Raw genomic sequence first — 7,584 nt, forward strand, 5'->3', positions numbered from 1 at the left:
TTAGCCATAGCCATTGCAACACAATGTTTATTGCTTTAAGCCCTTACATTCTGGGATAATTTTATGCAACAATAAATAAGATATCCCAGCAATTCAAATCTAAAATTCAACACTGCTTCGGGGCTTTGGATATCAGCCTAAAATAAAATTACTGTTCAGTATAAGCAAATGAAAATATTACGATGCAAAAAGATGGAAAAGTGATAAATTCTAAAACTCAAGTATTTCTATTTTTAATGTAAAAGTTATTTTGAAAGTTACCATTATAGAGACTCCCAACTGTTGGATGTCCTGAGACAAAGTGACAGCAGTGAACAGTGCTGAGTGACATCTTTGCCAACTCAGGGAGCATGGAAAAGGTACAGAGGGGAAGAGTGTTCTACATGCTGCCTCTGGACACGACACAGCCATGGCACCATTAGCTCGCAGCACCTAGGGCCACCTGCCCAAGACCAACCCAGTCAGTAATTCCAGCACAAACCAAGAAGGGACTCTTGAGATTCCACCTCTCTCTGAGCGGCGCTATTAGCAACTGAGAGCCGGCTGCTAAAAGAGTCATTTTTCTTTGGGACTGTCGGCTGCCCATGTTCATGCAGGAAACTCTAATTGGACTCTTAGGGTTATTTAAAAAAAAAAAAGAGGAGGAACAGAAGAAAGAAAAAAACATGAAAGTAGGAAGGGCAAGCATTGAGAGGGTCCAGGGAAATGAGACGAGGAACTTGAAGGTCATGTAATCAAATTACAGTGTGTGTATGTGTGTGTTCTATGAAGTTGTCAAAGAACACATTCAATCTACTTTTAAACGTGCAGCATTCCTCAAATGGTGTTAAAATACACACGCCATAACTAAAACCCAATCAATTATATACAATTGAAATATACAATTGAAATATACAATTGAACAGAAATAATTGGAGGCATGGGGGCTGGAAAGAGGGCTCTGGGGTTAAGAGCATCTGTTGTTCCTGTAGAGGATCCAGGTGCAGTTCCCAGCACCCACAGACCACTCCCAACCACCTGTAACTCTGGGCTTCAGCACCTGACACTGTGCTTACCTCTGAGGACACTGCACACTTGTGAGATATGTAGGTGGGAAAACACTCAGATGCAAAATATTTTAATTTAACCTTTAAAAAAAGGAAAAAACAAGTTTTGAAAGATGTAGGTATAAATAAACCATTAAAAGGATCTGAGTGATTTGGTGCCTTTTCTCTTCTAATGCTTAGCATTTATTAATCCCTCATCAACTCTGTGACCCATCATTTTTATATTTAGTATTATGCCTAGTCAGTAAAAATATTTATATACAGACCTGTATGTATTCCTTCAAGACTAGAGTGTGGCGATGTGGATTACTTTAAGAAGGAAGATACTGACATATGTTCTTAAATTCTAATCTTGACATATAAAAGATATTTTTTTGAGATTACAAAAATAAAAACACTGGGCTGGAAAGATGGCTCAAAGGTTAAGAGCACTGGCTGCTCTTTGAGAGGTCCTTAGTTCAATTCCCAACACTCACCTGGTGGCTCACTACCATCTATAATTTTAATCCTGTGAGATTAGAAGCCACCTCCAATATACATCTCAAATGTACATGCATACAAAACACCCATAGACATAAAATAAATAGTTTTTTAAAAAATGAAAACATCCATTCATTTGAAAGTATATATTCTATAAGCCTTTCACTATTAAAATGAGCCACATAAACTGAAACGTAACTATTATGTCTTTAATAACACTGTTAATTGGATACCATTCTAAAATTATTCATTTTTCATCAAGCAAGCTATCTATATTAGATTTATATCAATATAAAAATTATTTATAACTGTACCATGGACAGCTCAGAATTCCAAAGCAGCATACATCTTTAAAACTTGGTTTCTTCTTTAAAGATATGCCCAGTTTCCTGTCCTACATTTTAAACAATATGATTAAGAAAATCAAGACATATCAAAAAGGTCCAAAGCAGCTGCATGTTGTCTGTGGTCTTGTAGAATCTACCTCTCCATCCTATGTCTAAGGAGCTTCCAGCTACAGTTCAATCCCATTACGCCTAAGCGCTGCTACAGAAACCTAGACACACGTCCCAAAATGCCCTACAGTGGTATCCAGTCAGGCACAGGAGGACACGAAGGTCCAGATTCTAGTCTACCAAAGGAAAACAGGCAAGGCAGCTGACAGCGGGCTACAGAGGAAAGACCTGCAGCTCACAAGGAATGCAAGGTCCAAAGGTGTCTGTGATTAACAGTCCACTTTTATCATGATTTGCCCAAGGTAAGTTAAAGGCTCTAAAGATATAGATATAGATATATGTGTGTGTATGTATGTATATATGTAGCTTTAAGAAAAGGCATAAATAACTATGAACACTTACATCAGGACCCGTCCTACAAATGGTAGGCATTCTAGTCACATGTCACAACTGCTGTCCTCACTGACAGCACTACCAAAACTAGGCATCAATGCAAAGCTTCTTACTCTAATGAATTTGTAGAATATACTTTAAAATATGATTCCCTAGGGGCTGGGAGCACTGGCTGCTCTTCCAGAGGACCCAGCACCCACATGGCAGCTCATAGCTGTCAGTAACTCCCATTCCAGGAGATCTGACACCTTCATACTAAGCATATAAAGTTAAAAATTATTTTTTAAATAATGGTTCCTTGGTTAAGAATATCTGATGCTCTTGCAGAAAACCTGGGTCCCAGCAACCACAAGACATCTCACAATTGCCCATAACTCTAGTTCCAAGCTGATGGGGGGTAGAATGCCTTCTTCTGACGAACATGGTACACACACATGCAGGCAAAACACATTAAATAAATAAATCTTTTAAACTTTTAAGTTTTGTTTGTTTTGTTTCTGTGTTTTGTTTTATTCAAGACACGGTTTCTGTGTAGCTTTGGAGCCTGTCCTGGAACTAGCTCTTGTAGACCAGGTTGGCCTCAAACTCTGCCTCCTGAGTGCTGGGATTAAAGGTATGTGCCACCACCGCCCGGCCAAACTTTTAAGTTTAAAAATAGTTTTCATTTTTATTTTAATTAAGTAGGTGGCTCTCAAAAAACCATTAAAGAAAGATCCAATTATAAATGTCGATATTTCCTAAAAGCCAGTGAAAGTTTCTGAGCACAGAGAAGTTTACTCAACTATGCCAGTTAAAGTAAAAGGGGGAAAAACACAAGAGACACAAGCCTATGACGTGTGCCATCCTCAGTTAACCCGTCAGTTGAGATGGAGGTCCGATATCCATCTCTCTAGAGGCTGGGTTATCTACAAACAGACACACACACACTGCGGTGATTAACATCCACACTAAATTATGAAAGCTCTGCCTTCTTACATTTTTTTCATGGGCTGTGGTGACACAAGCCTAGCATTTGGGAAGTGGAGGCAGGAGGATCAACTCAAGGTTATCCTTGGCTCCAAGCAAACTCAAGGGAAACTTGGGTTACAAGTCTCAACAACAGCAACAAACGTCAAGCGTTTAATACCTAGGGCATCTAGAACTTTAGGGAAATATTCAAAGTCGACCAATGACATAAACATAAGCCGTAACTATTATGGGTAGTACTCCCCTGATATTTTCTGGAACACCTACGAGACACGGTGTTTCATATGACTGATCATCCAGTTCAACTCCACGAACATACATGATCAGACAGACACAAAGCACTCAGCATAAAAGAAATGAAGTAAGAGCTAGGTACAGTGGTTCGGGGAGGCTGAGGTGGGAGGACTGGGAGCACAGGAACAGCTTATCGCACACATCATCATCATCATCATAATAATAATAACAATAATAAATAATGAGATGGAGTCAGGCTGTGATATATAGCCCAGTGCTAGTGGTTTCCGAGCCTATGGGAGGATCTGGGTTCAAGCTCTAGCACCACAAGGAATTGTAAGAATACTAATGAGGGGGCTGGAGAGACGGCTCAGTGGTTAAGCACTGGCTGCTCTTCCAAAGGCCCTGCCTGGGTTTGACTCCTAGAACGCACGCAGCAGCTCACAACTGTCTGTAACTCCAATTCCAGGGGATCCAATGCCCTTTTCTGACTTCCATGAGCAAACATGGAAACTCATGGAAGCCAAAAGAAAATACAGGTGCACATGGTGCACACATACATGGAGGAAATATATATATATATATATATATATATGTATATATGTATATATATACATACATATATATACATACATACATATAAAATAATTTTTAATTTTAAAAAATACTAAAAAATTAGGAACAAAAACAATTCCAATATTTTTACCAACTACTCATTCTAGGGCACTTTCTGTACTGTTTTGTATTTAAAACTTTCATCACTATCCTTTTTACTTTTAATGTTTATTTTATATTTGTGTGCGCATGTGTACATGTAAGTGGGGACATTAAAATGTCACTGTGGGAATGTGGAGGTCAAAGGACAACTTGTAACAGTTTCATCCAGGGCCCCATATGATGCAGAGAGAATTTACTCTTACTGCATAGCCCTTAAGCCACCAAGCCTGGTGACCTGAGTTTGGTCCCCAGGACCCACATGGCAGAAGACAACAGTTGCCCCCTGACCTCCACAAGTGTGTACAGGCTTGGTGATGAGGTCTGACTCACTGAGCCATCAAGCTAGTCCTATCTTATTTTTGTTATTGTGTACAAAAGCAGGCCGCATTCTTCCCTAGAACTTCATTCCAGGCAAACCGAGTAAGGTTTTCCATGTTGAAGTATCTAGAAGTGAGGGGTTATAATATATGTAGCATACGCATACATATATTATATGTATATATGTGGGGTGGGGGATTTGTGTGTGTGGCGGAGAGCAATTACTAATTGGCATAACGGAAACTAACAGGTAAACCTGGACAAAAGTTACATGGGTATTCTTTGTATTAATTTTTGCAACTTTCCTGAAAGTTGACATCGTTTCCAAACAGGAAATTAAAAATTATATTACCTACTTGGGTTGTATAGCAACATTTTCAAACACAAAACACTGTTCCTTAAGGAAAAAGAGTAATGTGTGTGGAACAGTACACTACAGCTGGCCAGCTAACCACTGGGAAGTAAGTTTCCTACAGCAGTTGCCAGGCCATGCCATGAGGCAGAGATGCCCAGGACTGGCACTGTGGCCACACACACCATGCATGCAGTTGGGCATGACCTGATTTGCACAATTCATACAGGCCTATGGCTAATCCATAATCGAGTGATATTTCGAGTTTCTAGTAAAATAAGATAAAGACTTGCTACATTAAAAACACAATCTAGCAGAGTCTTAGTTTTTTTTTAACTGAATTAGACTTTTCCACTATAGTTCAGTCAATGACAGTATATTTGAATCGTAGAAAGGATGGGGGAGAAACACCCTACAGTGTTACCACCTTTTAGCATGTCCAACATTGTTTTTATTTCAAATGCTATCCCTCAGAAAAGGTAAGAATACATCAGAATCCAAGCAGGCATCAACAAAGTTCCCAACACTGTTAAGATCAAGCTCTCAATAATGAAGGCTTCCGGTTACCGGAGTATTTCTTTAAAGGATACTCTCTATCATCACTTTTACAAGATCCATCCCCTTTCAGGCGTACTGCGTTACTGCCTAGTCCACCCTCATTGGATGCTCCATCGTCACTCAAGAAGTTCTAAGCTTTTGAGGGGTGGCATAGGGATCCATAATGAAAACCACTCACAAGGCGAGATTTTGTACCTAATAATTGCAGGGACTTTCAGACCTCGCCCCCCACCCCCATCCCTCAGCGCGTTCTCCCAACCAGGCTTTCGTTCCCACCCCCTACCCAGGTCTCCTAGTTCAATCGCCTCTGCGGAACCGGCTCCGTTCCCCCACCCCACAGAGACCCCCAGAGACCCGAGCCCCTGCCCTCACGGCAGATCCTGCAGCCCAGCTTTGTGCCTCACCCAACTCCCCACGCCCCGGCAAGGTCACTGCCGCCAACTACCCCTTTAAGCCGAGCCGTCACGGTCCCAGTTCGCAGGAGGCTCGGCGGAACTTGCCTGTCATAGGCTATATTTTGTCCCCTCGGCCCCACCTCCCTTCCCCATTCCGGCGAGTTACGTCTTCGCCACTTGCCCATTCTACAGAAATAGCCACGGCCGCCGACCGAGGCCCCGACGCCCCTGCAGGGAAGGCCCCGGGCGGCCGCCCGCCCTCTGGCCGCCCCGCGCCCTCCCCGCTCGCGCCGGGCGCCCCCGCCCCGCCCCGCCCCTCAGGACACCTGTGCGGCCGGCGCGGCACACGCCCCCCCCCCCCCGCCCGCTCCCCTCCCCCAGGGCGGCCGAGGGTAGCGCGGGAGCGAGGCCGTGAGAGGAATGCCCGGCTGGCTCCCTCCCGGCGCTCAACCTCGGACCCCGCCGGCGGAAGTCGGGCCTGGCGGCGCCGCTCGCACCGGGATTTACCTGCGGGCTGCGGCCGCCCGGCAGACGGCTCCACATTGGCGAGCGCTCCCGAGAACTGACCCCGCTCGGCCGCCGCCGCCGCCGCCGGCTCCCACCTCGGCTCCCGCCCCCCGCCTCCGCCTGCCGCCCTGCGCTCCCGCCGCGCCCTCCCGGGCCCGCGCCGCGCGCCCCCGCCTGCGCCGCCGCGCGCGCGCGCGCGCCCGCCCGCCCGCCCGCCCGCGCCGGCCCTCTCTCGCCAGCCCGCCCCGCCTCCCGCCTCGGTCGAGCGGCCTTTGTTCGCCGCGCAGCTCCCGCCCCCTGGTGGCCGCCCGGCCCCCCGCAGTCCCGGGGCCGCTGCGGGGCTAGGGACCACGGGTCACCCCAAGGCCCCTCCCGGGAACCGCTGCGGGGAGCGCGCTGAGAGCACCCCGCAAGGCACGGCGCCCGCCCCGCGGCTGCAGAGGTGCTCCAGCACCGGCCTGGCAGCCTCTCCCGCACCCACTGGCCCGCGGCTGTGCCCTGCACGGCAGCCTGGCCCCGACCCTCTTCTCCTACCTTCCCCGGCTCGCTGACTACCCGCCTCTGCTGAGCCGGGGACGCGCGACCATCCCGCGTCCGTTCCGCCGCGGTGCGACGCACGCATCGGCGGCTCCTGCACCTTTTTAAACTGGGGGAGGGAGAGGAGGTTAGCTCGCTATATCAACCTGAAAAGGCTAATAAGCCCTCATCACCTGCTCCTCGGCGTTGGCGGGATGGCCAAGCTTCATTCACTAGAAAAAATAAAAATAAAAATTGTGTGGCTATATGAAGAAGAAATCCTTGCAGCCAAAAATGAGGATCGTCTTAAAACAGTGTCCTAGATCCTTGGTTTTTTTTTTTGAAGAGTGCTAGAAAACTCAAATTACTTGTTCATTCGTCCTGATTTTGATGTGGGTTAGGTATGGCCAGATAACGTCAACCTAGTTAATGAAGATCTATGAACTCAGCCCTTTAAATAAATGGCACCAAAAATAACATGATAATAAAAATCTAGAAATAGAACTGTTATTGTGTTCTGACAAAGTTACCCACTGGCATTATTCTTTTCAGTGTTCCCTCTTAGCATTGTTTGTCTGCCTGGGAAATGTCTGTGGGCCTGTGATTTTAGTCATTTTAAAACCAGCTTTACCAATGAGACGGTGTTG

General features: G+C 45.9%; 1 protein-coding gene across 11 annotated transcripts in view; it reads right to left on the reverse strand.

The window, feature by feature from the left end:
• The window catches only part of Stau2 (staufen double-stranded RNA binding protein 2), a 332,068-nt gene extending 324,994 nt beyond the window's left edge, over positions 1–7,074 (reverse strand). For 3 of the 11 annotated variants that reach the window (XM_075971423.1, XM_075971426.1, XM_075971428.1), the window contains exon 1: positions 6,422–6,574. The gene's annotated coding sequence lies outside the window, so the exon portion shown is untranslated. Of the gene's footprint in view, positions 1–1,055; positions 1,128–6,421; positions 6,575–6,955 lie in introns of those variants that run through there. The other 8 variants (XM_075971433.1, XM_075971434.1, XM_075971424.1 and 5 more) reach the window with 7 other exon arrangements.
• Between the last annotated feature and the right edge of the window lie 510 nt (positions 7,075–7,584).

The sequence above is a fragment of the Microtus pennsylvanicus genome, chromosome 5, assembly GCF_037038515.1.
Source record: "Microtus pennsylvanicus isolate mMicPen1 chromosome 5, mMicPen1.hap1, whole genome shotgun sequence".
Classification (NCBI taxonomy): Eukaryota; Metazoa; Chordata; class Mammalia; order Rodentia; family Cricetidae; genus Microtus; species Microtus pennsylvanicus.